The sequence below is a fragment of the Mesitornis unicolor genome, unplaced genomic scaffold (assembly GCF_000695765.1).
Source record: "Mesitornis unicolor isolate BGI_N332 unplaced genomic scaffold, ASM69576v1 scaffold11740, whole genome shotgun sequence".
Lineage (NCBI taxonomy): Eukaryota > Metazoa > Chordata > Aves > Mesitornithiformes > Mesitornithidae > Mesitornis > Mesitornis unicolor.
The window spans coordinates 30,256-49,341 of NW_010157668.1; the positions used below are offsets into that span (position 1 = coordinate 30,256).

Below are 19,086 nucleotides of genomic sequence, written 5' to 3' on the forward strand. Positions count from 1 at the left end.
TTTAAACACTATATTGAAATCATACCAGGTTATTGATGTTGTTTCAGTGATGTGTAATGATTTCTTTTTTTGTATAATGGAATAGATCATTTTATGGGTATTCACAGTATCTGATTTCCTTTACCTATCTCTGGTCCCTAAATTTATAACCTCAGTCTAGTCAGTGGGTGGGCAGAAGCTTTTGAATTAGTTGCAATGTTTCACGTTTTGAGGGATAAGGGTCAATTGAATTAAGCAGTGTGAATATCCTTTGCCTTCTTGTCTATGTGACTAGAAGTGATGAAGTGCATGTGGGTATTTAAAAACCAGAATTCACCCAGTGTATGGCTGAATTTGAAGGAAAGTGTCTTGTAGACATTATTAGTGAATGCTTCAATTGATCTATTGTGGCAGTTGATGGTAGTTGGCATTTGGACTAAAGCCAAAGTGTAGGCTTAATTTTGTAGATAAAACCACTTTTTTGCCTATCTTGTTTTGCCTATAATTGATGGGAATAGTGTTTAAATCCATACTGGAAATGCTTATAGGGTCTGTTTGTTGATTTAAAAAGTGTTTGTTGCCAGAGAGAGATCGGGGCTCTACGTAAGGCCAAAGTTAAGTTATTTAGTAAACTTTTGTTTTGTATTTCCAAATGCAAACATTTTTTCACTGAAACTCCCATACTTGAGTGATAGACAGTTACAGTTCTTACAGAATGTTAAAGATAATATACATTATCTTTTGTGAAAATATTTAAATAATGTGGCAGCATTTTTATCTATCACTAGGTATCCTTTCATATAGAAATGTATTTTCTGTGTCACTGCTGATCAGTACAAAGGAGGAAGGAAAAATCTCTTGTATATAGGTGCTCTGCACACTTTTCTATCTTCTATCATCTCTGTTTTTCCATTTATTCTCTTGCAAAATTGCACACACAAAAAATTCACTTGTCTGCCTCTAGCAGTCTTCTAGCTGTTTTCTTACCCTTTGACTCAAGTGTGGCTCCCACCTCTTCTTTGCACCCCTAGGAGAGTAATTTTATCTACTTGGATAATAACAATAGAAGTCAACTTATTGTGCCTCAACTGATGCTAGACATCCTTGGGCTGTGTTGCTGTGTGTATTCACAAATAGTTCAGCCACACTGCAGGTAATTGTCAGCCTGGAAATTTTAGGATAAGAGCTCTTTTCCATCATGTAAAACCAGACAGACATTTCCTTACAGTCTTCCTCCTTTTCCAATGCTCTGGAAAAATTATTCATGTTCCTTTTCATTCTTGCTGATTATGTACTTCAGGTTTTATGGACTATTGTGAAATGTATTTACACGTATACTTTTTTCCTATAATCTGACAATGTATGCATATTTGTTTATTCTTTCATCAAAGTTCTCTAGTCCATGAAGAGAAATCGTTGTTCTCTGGAACTCCCTTCTCTTTGTCAGCATTTTTCTGAAAAAAGGCATGCTGAGAATGAAGAAAATACTCCAAACCTAACCATGCAAAAGCCACATCTGAAGAGAAGAAATTCTCTATTCTGCTGTGATATAAAGTCTTTGTATGTTCAATTAAAATTTGCACCACAATTTTTGTAATCTTTACCAATTGCAAATCTCGTATTACCTGGCTTTTCCCAGGTATCTTTCCCTGTAACTGGGAACCCCTAAGGTATCTTTTACTGTAACTGTTTCCCAGGTTTCTCCTTTGAATTTAGGGTAAAATTTTCTTCAAATTCCATTTTATTTCTACAGACTACTTTAATGTCTGTATCCTTCCATTTCTCTGTCCCAGCTAGTGCTGACAACACTTTTAATCTCTGTCATTTGTAGTTTTTATGTGTTCTGTGTGTTTGTTTGCTTTTCCTTCAACTTTGTTAATGAAATAAGGTGCTTGTGACACAGCAGGGTAAGTCATGTTATAGCCATACTCTCACAGCAACACATGTTCCCCCCAGATTAACCCAAATCCACCGAGAAGTTTCAAATAACAACTTGCATTTAATAGGCAATAATTTCAACTAGAAATAACATGTTGTTTTCTTCATCCTCCGTGGTTCAAAAGTGCCTTTCCAGAGCTGCAGGATTTCTGGTATTGTCCGTTGTGGATCTGGGAGTACTTCTGTTCTCCAGCAGTATTCAGCTTAGGGCCATACCACAAACATCTTTAGTCACTGGGCCAAAAGAAGCTAATTTTCTTTTTACTAACTGTCGCTTCAGGATGGCTCCATAGTGAGGAGGAATGAAGTTTTCATCTCACATGGGACATTAGTCATTTTGTGGTAGGGCTACTGTGAAATCGTACAACCTCTAATTACCCAGGCTGTTTCAGTTTTTCACCCTTCGATAATCAAGGTACCCTCCAATTGAATAACCTTTTTCAGCTTTTATTTTTGTAGTCTATTTTAAGACTTGTCATTTTCCATATCTCTTAATGGAGGTCTCGCTCCTCATTAAGTTTGATTTCTGCACAGAGCTATTGTATAATGAAGTGTCCTGTGTGTGTATGATGTCTGATCCTGTAACTTGCCATCAGACCTTTTTAGAATTATCATTCTCTATATTTCATAGATAATCATATTTCCTACCCAGCTTGCCCCCAAAGGGTCTGAATTATGAAACCTTGCCCGGTGCATCTACACAAATAATACACTTAAATAGAAGTGCTCTGTGACAGACTCCTTCCACATTCTGGGCTACTGTGTTAGAAGTTTATCAGCAACTGTATGAGGTACCATTCCCTTTTTTCTAGTCCACCAGACAGTTCCTAGCTTATATGATTGGGTCTTTATCCAGTCTACTTTAATTTTTCAATAAAATTTATTCTTTGAAACAGTGTATTTGGTGTTACAAAAATTCCTATTTATTTGTGTGCCTTACTCATGTAGTTAAATATTTTATAATTAGATTTTAAGTTTCGTATTTGGAAGGCATGTTATTGTAGCAGAAGTGATCTATTTAGTTGCAGAACACTCTTCACTAAACAACTATTAACAGTTTCTTCAAGAAGCAGCAGGTTATTTACACTGCACAGTACACTGTCAGGTTACCGATGTACCTGTGTCTTTGGAATCTCCAAACTGATTTGGCTGACTTAAGAAGTGCTAAGAAGTGCACTTTCTCTTCTCTTGTTTGAGTTTCTCAGGAAAACTTGGTAACATGCCAGCATCACAGAAGAGCTTGGTTGTGCTGTCTTTAACTGCTGTTCACTGTATGGAAACACCCATGAGCTGCCAGGACAGCCACGGTGAGAAATGTGAGAGGGAAAGAAGCCAGATCCCATTTCAGCTCCATTTATTCGACTATCACCCCAGTCCAAATCCCCAACCAAAACTAAAACCACTGAAGGAAGGAGGAAATATATGCAGAGAGAGCATTCCTGAAGAATGCTAATTTTGATAAATAAAGAGGGCTTGGTAAATTCTTGATATTCTGCTACATAAACAGCAGTTTTGAATGTGTTGCCTTATCTGTGTATCCAGCTGAGATACTGGACTGAAAGAATGTGTGTGTCTCACTTGTTTCTCTCTAGATTTCCTGACATAGACAAGTACGAAGATGGTGGGGAAAAAAAGGAATAGGAATACAAAGGATACTTTTGTTTCTGTAGACGGGATTAATGGGTCTTAAAATGCAAAGCTGTATATTTTTGTGACATTCCCTTTTTAAAAGTTTCAGATGTCACAGTGGATATAGAAAAAGGTCAGAAAAATATGTGATGACTAGGAGAGACCTTTTTTTGTGAGAGTTACACAACTCAGTCTGTTTAGTTTATTGTAAAGAACACTGGGAAATTACTTGGTTTTCACCTGTACCTTCTTTGGGAAATAATAATGTAAGGTACCAACGACTTTCTTAGCCTACTAAAGAGAATTATAATAACAGCTGGTGATAGGAAGCTTGAGCCAGAAAAGTCTGATAAGAAAATCATCATAATGGAAAGTTTTGATGTGTTTGGAATGGTTTGTTTGTTTAATAATGAGAGATTACTAACGCAAACAAATTCCCTAAAGAAGAGCTTTATTCTCCATTTTAATCCTGTCAAATCAAAAGCAATTGATAGTGGGAGAGAAATGTCTTATAAAACTCATCTTGCACTCCTTACAGAAGTCATGAATTATATTTAATGAGTTATCCTGTGCGGAAAGCCAAACTAGGTTCTAGCCTTATGTTCAGTGTAAGTTAAATGAGAAGATAGTTTGAATCCAATGGATCCCGAAATTAATAAATAAGCAGTTTTGTTTCCTGCATCCAAAGTCATTACATGGATTGCTTCTCTGTCTCTTTTTCTGAAAATGTATAACTCTGATAATACCGGCTGAGGATGCTGGGGCAAATATCTTTTGCATTACTTAACTGATGTATTAACTTTCTGTGTAAAGTCATCTGACCATCATATCCTAGACATAATACTAATAGAATTCCTGTTAAGCAATTGTGTGTTTCTCCCCATCTGAGGATCAACTTTTATTTGCTTTATTTTAGCTTTCCGTAATACTCTCAAATAACAAATAGAAGTTCTGTTTTCTGTCTTTCAAAGATGTATGAAATATTTGCAAGTTCTGTTGAAAAGGAGTAAACAGTAGTAAAACAGCAGTAAGGGATCTGAATGTCTCATAGAATGAAAAGCAAAGCCACAGTAACAAGCCAGGAAATCTCACTTTTTTATCTTAAATTTTGCAATTAAGTTTTTTATTCCAAGGTAATTTCAGAATGGAAGTTGGATGAAGACTCAGCATATCCTCTGGGTGGACAAATGGTACATATCGCAGTGATCTCAAACACTTCCAAAAATAGCCCCAGAAGAACAATAAGGTTAAAATTTAGTTTTTATCAGGGTACAGAGATGGGTTCTCCTCCTCTTGGCATTACTGATGCCTTTTAGCCAGGTTTTCACTGAAGGGAACACAGCTTATATGGACATCTCCCTGTTGCTTTAGCTGGCTTGCCTCCTATTAGCAGTGTAGCTACAACACTGGGTAGATCTTGCAGTCCTGCCTGGGGGAGAATAATATGCCTGCCATCAGATTTCTGCATAACCAAATTTTCAGTTTGGAACTCTGTTAATCTTTTTTCTTTTAGGCATTTCTAAAAGTAGTTTCCATTAAGACATCTCTTAACAGCAGATAATAGGGAACTGACCAAAATTCAACATCAGGCTAAGGCAAAATAATTCTGAAAACATGGTGAGGCCTGTAATGATGCAGTTCTTGCCCTTAGTGTGTCATTTTTTTCTGGTCATGGCCTATTACAAAAGTTTAATAAAAGCTTAATTCGGAGAAAATTAACAAGAATATGTATAGACATGGTAGGAAGGCTTCTCTGTGAAGGCAGCTTAAAGGAGTGATAACTAGAGGGCAAATACTGGTTTGGATTTAAGATGTATCAAAAACTGAGTGAGTTAGTCCTTTTGACATAAGCACACCAGAATAGCAAAATGACTCTCTGTTAAAATGATTAATTATTAAAATTAATACTTCTTAAGGAGTAGAGAATTTCTCATTTGCTTCTTGCCTGCTGTGCAGGAGCTTTTCCAGCCACTAAGTGGAAACAAATTGGAAGAGTCTTGGGAAGAAGCTGAACTCAGCAGTTTTTTGTAGAATTATGACTGGTCTTGTGTCTGCTGCCATGTGGAGCAGCGAAGCTTTAGCAAAATGTTAACTAGGTATAAGTACCAGAGTAGAAAACCAAAATTACTGTTGACACACTCAATCATGAAAGTCCTATCAGTTGTGGATAAGAAAATAATAACTTTTTAACCTTAATTTAGACCATTCATAGATATTTTAGCTTCTTGTCACTTCATGCTTATGTTGTTGTTTCCGATTAATTTGTAATAGGAATACACCAATTAATAGTGAAGTGCATAATCTACTGTTGTTTATTTATTATTGACATTTAAACTTTCACTAGATTTTAAAAGTCCATCTTTTCTTCCACAAAAAACCATTTTCTTACGGTTTCCTGTTTGCTATACTTGATTTTCATTGAGCCTTGAAAGGTCTTCCTTTGGAGAGCAGGTGCTAGCAGTTTTGATCTTGATGTAACTGTAGTTGCTGCTGGCCACAAAATCACAGCATTTGATGAAACTGCCAATGAATGCCTTAAATACCTCATACTCTGTAGTATTAATATCTACTCTGGTTCAGTCAAAGTATGCTTTTCCTGACTGGTTTATGCTATTAATAATCATACGATGAAAATCACTTTGTCTCCTCTGCCTAAATTTCCTGTCCTTCTGTTTTGAGACCAAATAATGGTGTTTGATATAGGGAATTTTAGCTATGGAAGAAATTGCTGTTCTATGACCCCAATTTCTAAATTTGAAGTGATGTTATTCTCTGTTGTTCCTGTGCCTTGCTCAGGTAGAAGGAGAATGAGTGACTGCTACCCAAAGGATCAGTATAAATAATGTTCCGTCAGCTTAGCCTGTTACTGTTGTATTCCTTAAAAGCTTTGTTGCACATGAGTACATGGCAAATTTATGTGGACTCTGTCTCTGTGACCTTTCCGGATCTTAATTCAACAGTGCACAGCAGAACTCATGATTCCTTCGTTGTGTCGAAAGTTTTCTGTAGTTTGCAGGACAAGGAGGAGTTGGCTTCTTGTTGCATATTATTGCCTTATCAAAGGAAGATGTAGGTTTTCAGTGTTGCCAATAAGAAGATAATGTGCAGGCAGATAAATTCACACAATGTGGACTTCTAAGAGGACAGAAATAGTGAAGTTTGATTCCTGGTTGGTTGACTTCTAGTTACTAGGAATAAAAAGACTAATGACTGAAATGACAGATGAGTTACATTACTGAATGCTATTACTACTGGGGTTTTCTAAGTTCTTACATTCCGGAGTTCATTACGTGTTTCTGAAATAGAGCAGCAGCTAACATTTCTGAAACATGATTTAATTTGTTCAAAAAATCAACCGTGATAAATATCAGAGTGCTTAAGTTGAAGAGGAGATTCAAGATTAAAAAAAGGTGATGATAAGTTTATTACTTTTGTAACTCTTGCCATAGAAGAGGGTTACCCCACAAGACTCATAAGACTAAATCTTTTCATTAGAGTGTGGGTGTATCCAAGCCAGATTCAAATACCAGCCTACACTAGTGATGAGTAACAGTTGATGACTTCTTCAGTTTATCTCACAAACGGCCAGCAGTGGCTAATGGGTACTCCTGTTCATCTTCACAAGTTATTTTGCAGTGGATGTGGGAATGAGCTCACAAGACCATCCCCTTTCCCCTCTTAGACACCTTGTGCTAGAGGTAAGTGTGGTTTTGGGAAATAAGGGGTGGGATGTCATGAGATGAAAGTGATGTGGGCTTCTTAAATTTTTCGCAAACCTCAATAAAGGCATGTATCTGGGGATGGGCAAAGATTCAGTTGAATTCTTATTTTTTGCCCAAAGATGTTACCCAGTCCTAAATTGACATTCTTTCCTTGAACTGGGAGTCAGAAATCCCTTTTCTCTTCTGTTTTTCTGCTGCAGAAATTCCCAACTTTCCCATTATGTGGGCTCCAAAGAGGGGTAAGCAACATCTTCAATCCCACCCAATCATTTCCAAACTAATTCTTTGCTAGTATTTTTTTGCTTTTTTAATCATCATCAGAAACAGTTTTTAGACACATTTTTCCCATTTGTTTAATTTTCTTGTGGATTCTCATATTTTTGTTTTATAGGAAGGTCCCATGGCCTCCCCAAGTGCTAGGGTCAGACTCATCTGCTGTTTCCATTTGTGTGCTATTCTTCTGTGGATTTTCATGGTTCACTTTGATCTAATAAAATTACCAGAGAGTGAGCATCTAGAGTCTTGGGACTGTTTCACTCACGGTATCCTAAGTTATTTAAAAAGCAATGCCACTCTGCTGCCCTGTCAATCAGTTGGCAGGCTTATGTTTTGTTCTTGCTGAGTCACATCAGATTATTCATGGGCTTTGGTCTTTTGCTGCCTTGCTTGTCTGGGGACTGCCTGGCATTCGCTGCTCTCTTTTATTCTCTCTACCTGCTGGCTGTGTGGCGTTGTCCTCCTGAGATCTTGGCCCTTTGCCTGACTGTCTGGCATTACCTCTTGACCACCTAATTGCTTGACACTGACTACCTCCTGCCCTGTCCATCTGGTGAATGGCACGGATCGCCTCCTTACTGTCCTCTCGATCTGACTGCATACGGGCACTGGCCTTCCACTGCCCTGTCTCCTGCTCGGAGGGCCTGGCGTCACCTTCCTAGACTTTGTGGAGTTGCTCTTCTGCTGCTTGGCACACCTGCTCACTGTTTGGTACTGCTTTATGGACTTCCTGAATGTCTGGCATTTTCCTCCTGCCTTTTCACCTGCTTCTTGATTATAGTGTCCCCTTGCTGCTCTTTGAGTCTGCTTACTCACTGAGACTTGCTCTTCTGCTGTCCTGTCCACTTGCTTTTATGCCTGGCATTTCTATCATACTGTCCTGCCCACCTGCCTAGATGTTATTTCTAAATATGCACCAGTCTGAAAAAAATTAAGACAATTTGTAAGGAATGGGGGGAAAAAAATTGTCTGACTCCTTCATGATCTGATTCAGTTCAGCGTACCAGCCAAACACTGATCTCAGTAGCAGCATCCAGCTTTTTCATAGAACTGGTCAAAGCTCTTTCCGTCCTTATGAAAAGAAAAAAAAAGCTGAGTCGTATTTAGTCTTTGCTTCCATCACTTCATTTGATAGGTGTATTACTGTTCAGTAATACTGTATTCAATATTAAATTCAGTAGTAATCAAGTACTAAAACACATCACAAATATTACGGTATAATTCTCAGCATCCATGGAAGGTAGGTAATAACAGGAGAAAAAAGCAATCTGTTGCTGAGGTTCAGAAAGGTTAAGGTTTGAATGTAGAGCTATGTTCAGTAAATACAGGTCTCTCAATTTAAAATGCAAGGTTCGAGCTAACCTAAAAAAGCCACAGGGTCAATACAGTGTTACCAAACTGCAGTGTGCCCTAGTTGCTGCTTCCTACTTTTTCTGTACTGGGAGAATGGCCAATTGCCAGTTTATAGAAACCTTCGTCACCCTCTCACAGATTAAAAACGGGAACTTGACTACATCTGTAAGGTCCATAGTAAGGAAATAAGTCATTGTCACAGCTTAGAGTAAGAAGCAGGATTTCCTGCGTCTTTTCTTTTAATTCAACTCATGTGACCTCTCTTTTCGTAGCTCTGCCACAGGTTCTAGCTTATTATGAGTTTTTGTTGGTTTAATTGTCCTTTTGAATCCAATACTAACTAGGAACTACAGTGAATATTCTGTCATAATGAACTCTTTCATGCTGTCATAATAAAATCTTCCTACACTTAAAATAATTGTTTGTAGTATTCTTTTAACTTTAGCTTTTAATCTCTCCAGATTTAACATCACTACTTTTGCTGTCTTCAGCGATACCCTAAATATGCATGATATCTGACCGCACAGACAGGACAGCATCCCGTTAGTCCGTAGCCACTTTCACCCATGCGAGACCATCTGTGGAACAGAGAGAGAAACTGTGGGACAGCACCTTGCTCCCATGCTCCCAGCACCAGCCTGCCCCTGTGGAGGATGACTTCCAGTACAGCAGACTGCGTTCCTAGTAAGAGCCAGTAGGAACCTTCTCCCAGTTTTCACATGAACCTCTAGAAATCCAGTAAATAATATTCTACTCCAGGGAACCAGAGTACTCGAATGTCCAACTTCACTCCCTTATGGTCTCCTAGGCTTTCCTGTCCTCTCTCTTCTCAGCCTTTCCAACCCTCCCTTGTTCCTCCAGGCATATTTTTTTCACAACTTTGCGAACTCTTAAAACAGTAGGCTGGCAGTCTCTCACTTCCCACCAGCTTCACGCTGTGGAGGGTTCTGGTGACAAGAACAGATCTCAGTGGCAGTTCTTTCTCCAAGCTTTAACTCCCAGTGTTACCTTGCTTCTTTCCTACGCTGCTGTTTGCAAAGTGACATCAGATGCTGGAAGGGAGAAGGAATATTCACCCTAGCATGGCAGGGCTGCAGGACGCTGCTAGAACTCACTTCTTGCTGCAAGAACCATAGGTCATTTTTGCGTCTATTGTTTTAGTTATTTTTAATATTTTTTTTTAGGAAATAGAAATGGGTAATTTTCAAATAATATTCAGGTTATATATACTTTAAATGCAGAAAAACATCGGAAACTGGAGAAAAATAAATATAATACTTTTTCTTGAATGTATGGAATTTTCTTGGTTGAAAATTATACCTACCGGACAATTGATGCAGTGCTGACTCAGACAGCTTCACTGTCAAATATCCAGGTAAATCAGTTTCCCATCTGCAGTGATCAAGTTATGGTAAAAATATTTTAATAAGTTAAAAAAAAATCTATGTTAAGTTGAAAGAATACACCGTAGTTTTTGTAGAATACATTGATGTTTTTATCTTACAAAAAGTCAAAAATTGGTTAAAGAAACAAAACTCACACACAAAGCCCTGGGAATGACATGATAACTCTCAAATCCCTGGAACAATAAAACACAACATTATTTTTTTTTCTTACAGCTTTTTTGTTTGGTTGGTTTTGATTTTGTTAAGGTCTGTCCTTTATTCTATCCTGTGCACTTTTCAACAGAAAATTAGCTTCTGCAGCAGTATGAAGAGTTACAAATAGAGTAACAAACTTATAGAGTTTCCCATTCTGGGATAACTGAATTTCCTGTTCTCAGCTTAATTGTATCTCAGTTTTATTGCATTTTGTTAGACTCTTTACTTTCTTTATTATCTCTGATTAAAAAACAACTTGTTACATTTCTCATAGTAATTTCCTGAACTGCTATATGTAAATCCTACAAATTATTTGTCAGAAGATTGTTTTTCATATGTCCTCTTCTCACTTCAATGCAGTATTTAAATTCCATTAAAATGTTTACAGTTTACTTGCTTTATTCTTCTCAGTTTTCTAAGAGTATCCTTTCTGATGATAGTCAGCATTGTAGCATCTAAGCAGCTAATTTCTTCTGTTGTTTCTGAAAACAAATTCCTAATACAGGTCTTCTGCTCTCGAAAAGACAGACATGTATACAATTATTTTGCTACCCTTGGGATTTCCAGGTGTTCCACTGCCCCGATCCACTTTTTCACTGCTTTCAGTTTCAGTTGAATTTTTCCTGTCTTTTAAGAACAATATGTCTAACAGTGACTCATATCAACTTGGAATTCAGATTTTATTATGTCTTTATGTTGTTTCTGGATCACATTTGAAAAAATTTTTTGGTTAATTTTAGACAAGAATGCCTCAGATGGTACATGTTATGCTAAAGAACCTGTATGCCTTTTGGTTCCTGCAGTGTCCTCACTGATTAAGGCTTTTGCTATCACAACCCATGTAACAATTTGCTGAAGGTCTATAGATACCGAGTAAGTTCCAGGGTCTCTCTACTGTTACCTCTTTACTAAGTGGGTAATAGCTTTTGTTGGAAAAATGAGGAGCTAGATACACAGAGCAGAAGTAAGCAGCAAGGTGATACTGGTTTTATTTTAATTACTTCTGAGCATTGCAATTTGTAACCCATGATTTTTCTTTTTTTTCTGATGAGTGTATTTGGGTAGATTTACCCAATCCATCCTCTGGGCTCCCTTCTCTTAAAATGTCCTTTAGAGTGCAGGCAAGGGAAGGACGTTTACATGGTTATAATGCAGTTTTAACTGATTCCTTGTTAAGATGATATCCATGGGTTAAAGTTAGGGAATTTCCTTAGTAAATGAAGCCGATAGGTTCACGGAGTTTGTACATGGGAGAAGACCCAGTCATCCGTCCTTGGATTTACTATTGCAAAATTGTTCCCCCAGTACATTTCTCTGTTGTTCTACCCAGGGAGGGCTTAGATTTTAAATTTGCTGGAGCTTCTTTCACTTCGCTTGGGAATTTGATGAAGTCAGATTGATGTCATGGTTTAGGAATTTTATCTGAGAATGTAGCTAGACTTTTGATTAGTCCTTTACTGCTCTCGTAGTGCATCATAGCAGCACTAAATAATCTTTTCCTCCCTCACTGTTTGCTTTCAGGAAGTATTTATACACCTTCATTAGGCTTTTTGTTTTAATCCTTTTGCAGATATACTGTAGTATTTATGAAATAAGCTTGATCTTGTTTAGTGTTGCAATTACGTACATCACTCAAGTGGCAGATTTTGCAGATTTCAAAGCTGAATTAAACCTACACATTGCACCGTTTTTTTGGGCTGAGTGTTTGGGCTGCGGCTCCCTCTTTAAGAGTGAAAAATTATTGGATTGCTGCTTCATCTTTCTAGAAGCTGACCCCTTCTTCCTTTCAAACCAAAGAATGCTTATGTATCTGGTGGTATATGGAATTTATCCATGAACAGCAATGCCTAAAACTCCGGTCCCTCTCAGACTCTCCTACAGTTCATGCAAGTTTTACTGATTTCTGGTGTACAGTTCCTGGAAAGAGAAGAACAGAGAAGGGTAAAAAGTCCTTTTAAATATCTTTGTCTTCCAGGGATTTGGTTTCTTGCAGCATTTTAATGAGAAGCTGCTGTTAACTCCTCATCACTCTTTGCAGACAAGAGGGAGTCTGTAACAGTAAAGATTTCTTTTGACTTCTTTAAGCATAACAAAGATGGATTTACTAACCTAGCTGCAACTTGTGCGTTTCTCTCAATTAATAGCTTTATATTTTCCCCAGAAATATTTTAGGTCTTTGTTTCTTTTCCTTGTTAGCTTTTTTTTGAAGTGAGGGGTTTTTTCATTTAATTAATTTAATCAAACACATGGTATTGCACAGCTAACTTACGATGCATATGATTTGTGTTATTCTGAATTGCTGTATTCCATTATCCGTATACATTATATAGAAATACTGCTGTCTGATTTTTCACATAAGTTAATCTGCTTAGAGCTATGATATTTGTACTTGCTGTTCTCTGAGTATGAGCACATTGCTGTGGTAGTGAGCTGCTTAGCATTTATTGCAAAATCTGTTCCTGTGTACACTTTAAGTACACAGAGGAAGAATTAACTTGTTCCCTGTGTCTAAGGATTTATTCTGCCTTGCCAGTTGTGAAAAGCTACCACTTCCCTCAGTGATGCACTTACACGCTGCTAGTATAAAAATCTGTTGGCTGGAAAAGTTTGGACAAAGTGAATTTTATTTATTAAAAAGCAAAAGATTTTTCTGCACAACATGGGCTGCTTCTTCAAGCACAGCAGAAGTGTATGTGAGGGGAGATGCTTATGTACCTGCGTTGCTGTATCTGTATTAATGGAAATGTGCTTTCATTATAAGAACTTCAGGTTTTTGAAGTTCAGAATTGCGCAGTGAGGAGGTAAACCAGCAGAATTTGTCTGTACAGTGCGAAGTTGCAGTAGTGTGAAAGCATTACTCTGTCACAGCTGAGTAGTGTCAATAAATGATTGAACTGGTTTTAGCTAATGCATGAAAGATACTGTAACATCTTCTAAAATTGGCAGAAACTGGTGTTTTGGATACAGAAATGTGTATAGAAAAGATGTTAGGAATGGGGAAATAAAGGGAAATTATTTTATAGTGCATTTTGTTATGTTGTTAATTATTAAGTATTGTAAACGCTTAATTAAATAGTAAAATAAAATTCCAGAGGAAAAGGTAAACTTGCTACATTTAATATTCCTCTCTCTGTGTTGATTAGCAATTGTGCTGTCTTCCATTTCTGTGTTCTGTGCTGCAGCAGTCTCAACAAAGTACTTTCCATCTTCTCTTTGAGAAACCTTTTTGTCCAGTTGTTTCCGTGAGAATCTTGGAGAAAAGAAATACAATTTGTGCCAGGAGTTAAATAACTCCGTAGAGGAAATTGTTTGACAGAATGCACAGTAGGTCACTGGTTTTCAAAATCTGTTCAGTTTTCCAATTCCAGTGAACGCATCGTTTGCATGTGTCTAAGTCAGCAACTGTTCAGACTCTGAACACATGAATTGCATCACTGGATTGCACGAAACAATCGCTTCTATGAGTTTTTAGGTTATGGCAGAAGTACTTTAAAGCTGTTGTTATTAGAGATGCTTTATCATTAACTTGGGAGGTAAAGATATCCTGTAAGGGAATTCTATGAGAAAGTAACTTTACTTTTGTAATTCTTGTATTGCCTCAGTAGTCTGTCCGTTGTAGTGTGGAAGGTGTATTTTAGGAAGGTTTTTTTTTAGTCTTCAACATTCATGATTTTAGATCTGAAAACGTTTGGAGGAGCTGCTTTACCTCGGGCAGAAACTGACTGTAGTTTCAGAAGTATAGATATTTCATATGCAATATATGTTCTTGGCAGCAGGTAGCATGTGATAGGAAACAACAGACAACATTCTCAGAAGAAAAGTTCCACAGCTTGATCTCAGTAACAAAATGAGTTGGAGCTAAAGCATTGCAAAAGTATTTCTTTAGAGAAGCGAAATTGCAAGTAAAGACTTTTTGTTCTTTTACTTCTCAAGAGTCTGGGCAAGCAGCATACACTTCTACCTGGTGGCCTCGGTCTTCATATGCACTGATGAGGGTCTCTAAGAAATAGCATCTTTTCTCTTCCTGTGGTTCTAATATCACAATTAAGCAAAAGTGACAGGTTTGTTTCTCATATGTAGTTCTAGACTTCATTGCTTAGTATCCTTTTCCCCTTACCCTAGTATATAAGGACTCCAAGTCTGGCACTAGTTTTGTATGAAATGAAGCTAACTGTACCTGACTCCCCTTCGGTATAGATGTATAGTCTAGAAGATAGTACACATAACCAGAAGTGCTGCCCAGGACAGTTTTAATGAGACGGTGCTCCCTAGTTACTCTACTGTTAGTTAAAGCTCATTACATTGTCAGTTGCATTAATTGTAGAATTCTTATTGAGACTTTTATTGAGATATTAGAGATATTGATACTCATTTCTCACAATTCTGATGGATGATTCTGTGACTTGCGGAGAACAGAATTTTTCATTTCTCAGGTTTTGTTCCACTTCTTCAATTTTTAAAGAATTTTGCAAAAGTTGTGCTGGGTTCTGTAAGTTTTTACATTTTATATTAAATATAAAGCAGTTTGAAGAAACTGAGGGAAAACTTAAAAGAATAATTATGATTAATAGGTAAAATTTTAGCAGTGTCTTTGTGATAGCAGAATGATGTCACTATCAGCAAGCCTTCATCTGTACTGCTTTTATTGAACAGCAAAGGATTCATTCTTACATGAGGTGGAGTTGATATGGTAAGGACAACAGATTGCACACGAAAAAAAAAGGAAGTAGGCTCCTGACCTTTCTCTGTGAGCCGGTGCAGTGGCTTGTTTCCAGCTGTTGTTTTAACAATCTACTCCTCACCTTTCCACCTTTGCAAATACTCTGCCTTTTGACGCTGGTGTAATGCACACCGGTCTACAGCGGTAACAAACTGCATCTGGCGGGCTGAGTACATCTTCATAGTGCCTAAATGCGTTCCTCAGAGGGCGGAAAAGCATTTAGTAAGCCTTTTCTTTGGTTAACTGTTTCTATAAATGAGTGTTTTACTGATTTTATGACAATGTATGGATGTGGGGAGTATCATAAAATTAAGACCATCTTGTAAGACATAAATATTTTATACACATTTAGTATCTTAAAGTTTTGCTTAGCAATCAGGATTTAAAAATTTTTATTAATACTTAATACATATTAGAAGTGGTATTTGGAAGACGTACATGGTTTGGTTGCCCAGGTGCACCAATTTCATTAAAATTTCCTTTACACAAGTGGGGCAGGCAAATTGCTGATCTATGAAGCTAATGTGAATCAAATGCAACCAGGTTTAACTCAAAACTTAGATATAAACCTACTGAGGTACAGGAACAAGTTACACATTTCACAATATTGTTTTCTCCAGTATATTCATTTAAATTTTCAGCTTTCTTATTGCATATAAAATCTGAAGCATCTTCCCTGAAATGTTTTGCAAGCTGTAAGTAAAAATTAAACCGAGTGTTACAAAATAAATCTTTTAATTTGACTTCAGTTGAAGAGAACAAGCTCTTTTAAGGGGAATTACAAAATTTACTAAAATCTTCATTAACAAATACATACTTAGGAAATTCTTTGTTTATAGAAATAACTGTAATTGGAGTCCAACAATTAAAAATGGAATATGTTCATGGCTTAGTCATGCATTAGTCATTGAGTACTGTCAGAGGTACTTCTACCAGCCAGTTGCTTTTTATGGCCGCATACACACAGGAATTGAACTGATGGGATCGTTTCTGATACTGGTTTATAAACAAGGACATTGAATTAGCTCCTGGCCTCTGAATCTTATGCCATAGGCATTAGGTTACAATAAATGGTACTATGAATCCCAGCAAAGAGACTGAGAGAATTTGGAGGAGGTAAGCTGCAGGCAGAGGGAATGATGGATACGGGGAGAAATAGAGAAAACAGAGTATTTAATCTAATGTAACAGCAGTTATTGCTGTAACACTTTTGTTCCTCACCCAGATAAATTCTCTAGGGTCATTCTGTGACGTTCGAGATCTTGATGACAGCAGAGTCACTGCAAATATGCTGAGAGTGCAAGCAAGCTTCAAATCAGCATTCTGGTGCTGCAGAATTATTGTTGGTGGAAATGCATTACATGTGCATGCAGATACACCAGTTTATAAAGTTCATTTTTAGTTGGCTACATTAATTAGGGTTTCATCCACCTTTGGCTCTTTATAGATTTGAGTTAGGAGAAGAAGAGGGGAAAAGAACATGTAATCAGGTGAGTTATTGGAGGCATATGTACCAAGCTCACTGTTGATAAGAGGGAAAGGTGATAGAGTAAGCCACCCTAATGTGTTTAGACATGGTTTGGTTTGTTTTATGTGAAATAATTCTGTAAAGGCCTGGGAGAGGTCTCAGTATGTGTTTATTTGCATCTGATACACACAGCTGCATTTAACATCAAAAAGACACAAACTGGAGACTTGGGTCAGCCTTGGGCTGAGTTTCTTACTATACGGTAAAATGTACGGAAGCCTGGATTGTCACGTCATGAGGAGCAACAATCACACACATCAGGGGCAGTCCTGGCCTGATGTCTACCTAGCTACCACCAGTCCATCCTGTGAGCCCAAACATAGTGATCGGCACTTACTTTAGCGTTACACCAGTTGTTCTCCACTGCTCTGGGACTATGAAGAGTTGATGGATTTTTATAGGCTCGTGCTGTTAGCACTGATGGATCATTTATTGTTGAGGAAACAATGACTATCAGGCTGCTTTTTATGTGCATGTGGCCAGGTTGGTTGGTGTGGGTATGAATCTGTCAAAAGCTCTATCATGACAGCAAACACCTACTTCTGGGATCCACCCTATCCAGAAGCTATGGATGAAAGCAGCTGTTCATTGCCCTCCGGATGCGGAGTCTTCTACAGACCTGCTTGACTGTGGTTGCTTTGCAGCAATAGTGTATGTGATTGGCTTTATCCATTTGCCAAATTAGCTGAGCAATTAGCCATAGAAATTTTATTCTGGAGAATGCCAGAGAGCGCTGTTCCTGTCAAGCCTTCCATCCATAAAAAAAACCACAGAGTATCATCACACAGGTTATTGGGCACAGGGAATAAGGAAAATTCAACGAAAGACAGCATGATGTTGAGAATGAGTGACTCAAAACTGATCCTTATCCAAAAACGTTTCAGCGCATTAAAAGAAGCTAACTGCTGCAACCTGTATTTCTTACTGCACTAAGAGAAGAAATAGATAAGTGACTTTTAGGTGAGAAGCTCTAATCAGTCTTGCTCCAGGTAAACTCTTAATTTGTCCCCTGCAAAATAAGAGTAGGTAAAAAGACAGTAAGATGAAATTACTGACTTGTGAATAGAATCTGCAGGCACACGTGTTATCTCCAGCAGAGGTACACTGAATAACCTTGGCGAAGGTGTCTCATCTCTGAGCTGGGAGATGCAATTTTTGTTCCAAAAGTAGACACTTTCTACACAACTGGTAGACAGACGTGACTGACATTTTTGTTGCGTATTTGACTGGTCTGTCTCTGTAGTTCTTTGTCCAGTCTTCTGAGATTTGGCTGTTGTCTGTGATCTCTGTTGCAGAGGGTATATAGCTATTTCTTTGGTTAGGCCCTTCCAAGATTTCTGCTTTCAAAGGAAAATTCAAATAGGTAGTAAAATGTTATCTGTGCTAATTCTGTAGTCTGTTAAATATAAATTACCTGCAAATTTGTACATTAATTTGCATAAACAGCTTTATTATATGCTATGCAGAGTCATAGATTATAACTTTTTCAACAAAAATAATGTTTTCGGCAGAGGCACTCTCAGTCATCTTAATTTAATCAAATTTATTATGACTTCTTAGTTTTATATTTGCATTTTAGTTGGAGAGATAAAACTATATTACCATCCCAAAACTGCTGAAGTGTATATGAAATGTCTCACGCCATTACTTATTATTGAGGTCAAACTTTGCTTTAATACCTGAAAGACAAAGATAAGGAGTTTCTGAACATTTCAAGAAGAGCAGTCTTAGGTCTTTTAATTAAATCAGTCTGCAGTGGGTATATCCTTCAGAAGCTGCCTGGGAGGGCTTCCACAGGCTAGGAACTGAACTATATTAATTTATATGGAGGCAAAGAAAGGCAATGAAGCAGCAGAGAACTCTGTGAAACCAATTGGCAGCGAGCCATCTGTTAAGCAGCCACAACTACGTCAAAGATATCTAAAAATATATCAGTTGGTTTGAGAACATAATGCCCTCACTCCAATAAAAAGGCACTTTGAAAACAATCAAAAATGTGTTTTAAAATGGATTGCATTTATTCATATAGCAACAAAATATAAGAAGAACTGCTCTCATAGACATTGTTACTAAGTTCTGAATAGTTTTGCAAATTAATTTAATTGTTAGTCACTATTTCTCCTCTCTAGAGTAGCAACAACCATTTTATTTCAGTCATATTGTCTCTCTTTCTGGTTCCCCCACAGCCTGACACTGCTACCATGACCTCTCTTTCTTTTACCTTCTCCTAAGTTTTTCCCCTCATGTACTGTCTGCCCAAGCCATCCTGTGCAGTCTTATTTCCAACCCTCTCACTTCATTTATTCGCCTTTCCTCTCATCCCTGTCCTTTTGACAATCC

The 19,086-nt window shown here is 37.5% G+C and overlaps 1 protein-coding gene across 1 annotated transcript in view; it reads left to right on the forward strand.

Moving 5' to 3' along the window:
- LOC104537939 (gephyrin-like) overlaps nucleotides 1-19,086 on the forward strand; it is a gene marked incomplete at both ends in the record, with an annotated part of 66,767 nt that overhangs the window by 4,413 nt on the left and 43,268 nt on the right. The window lies entirely within an intron of this gene.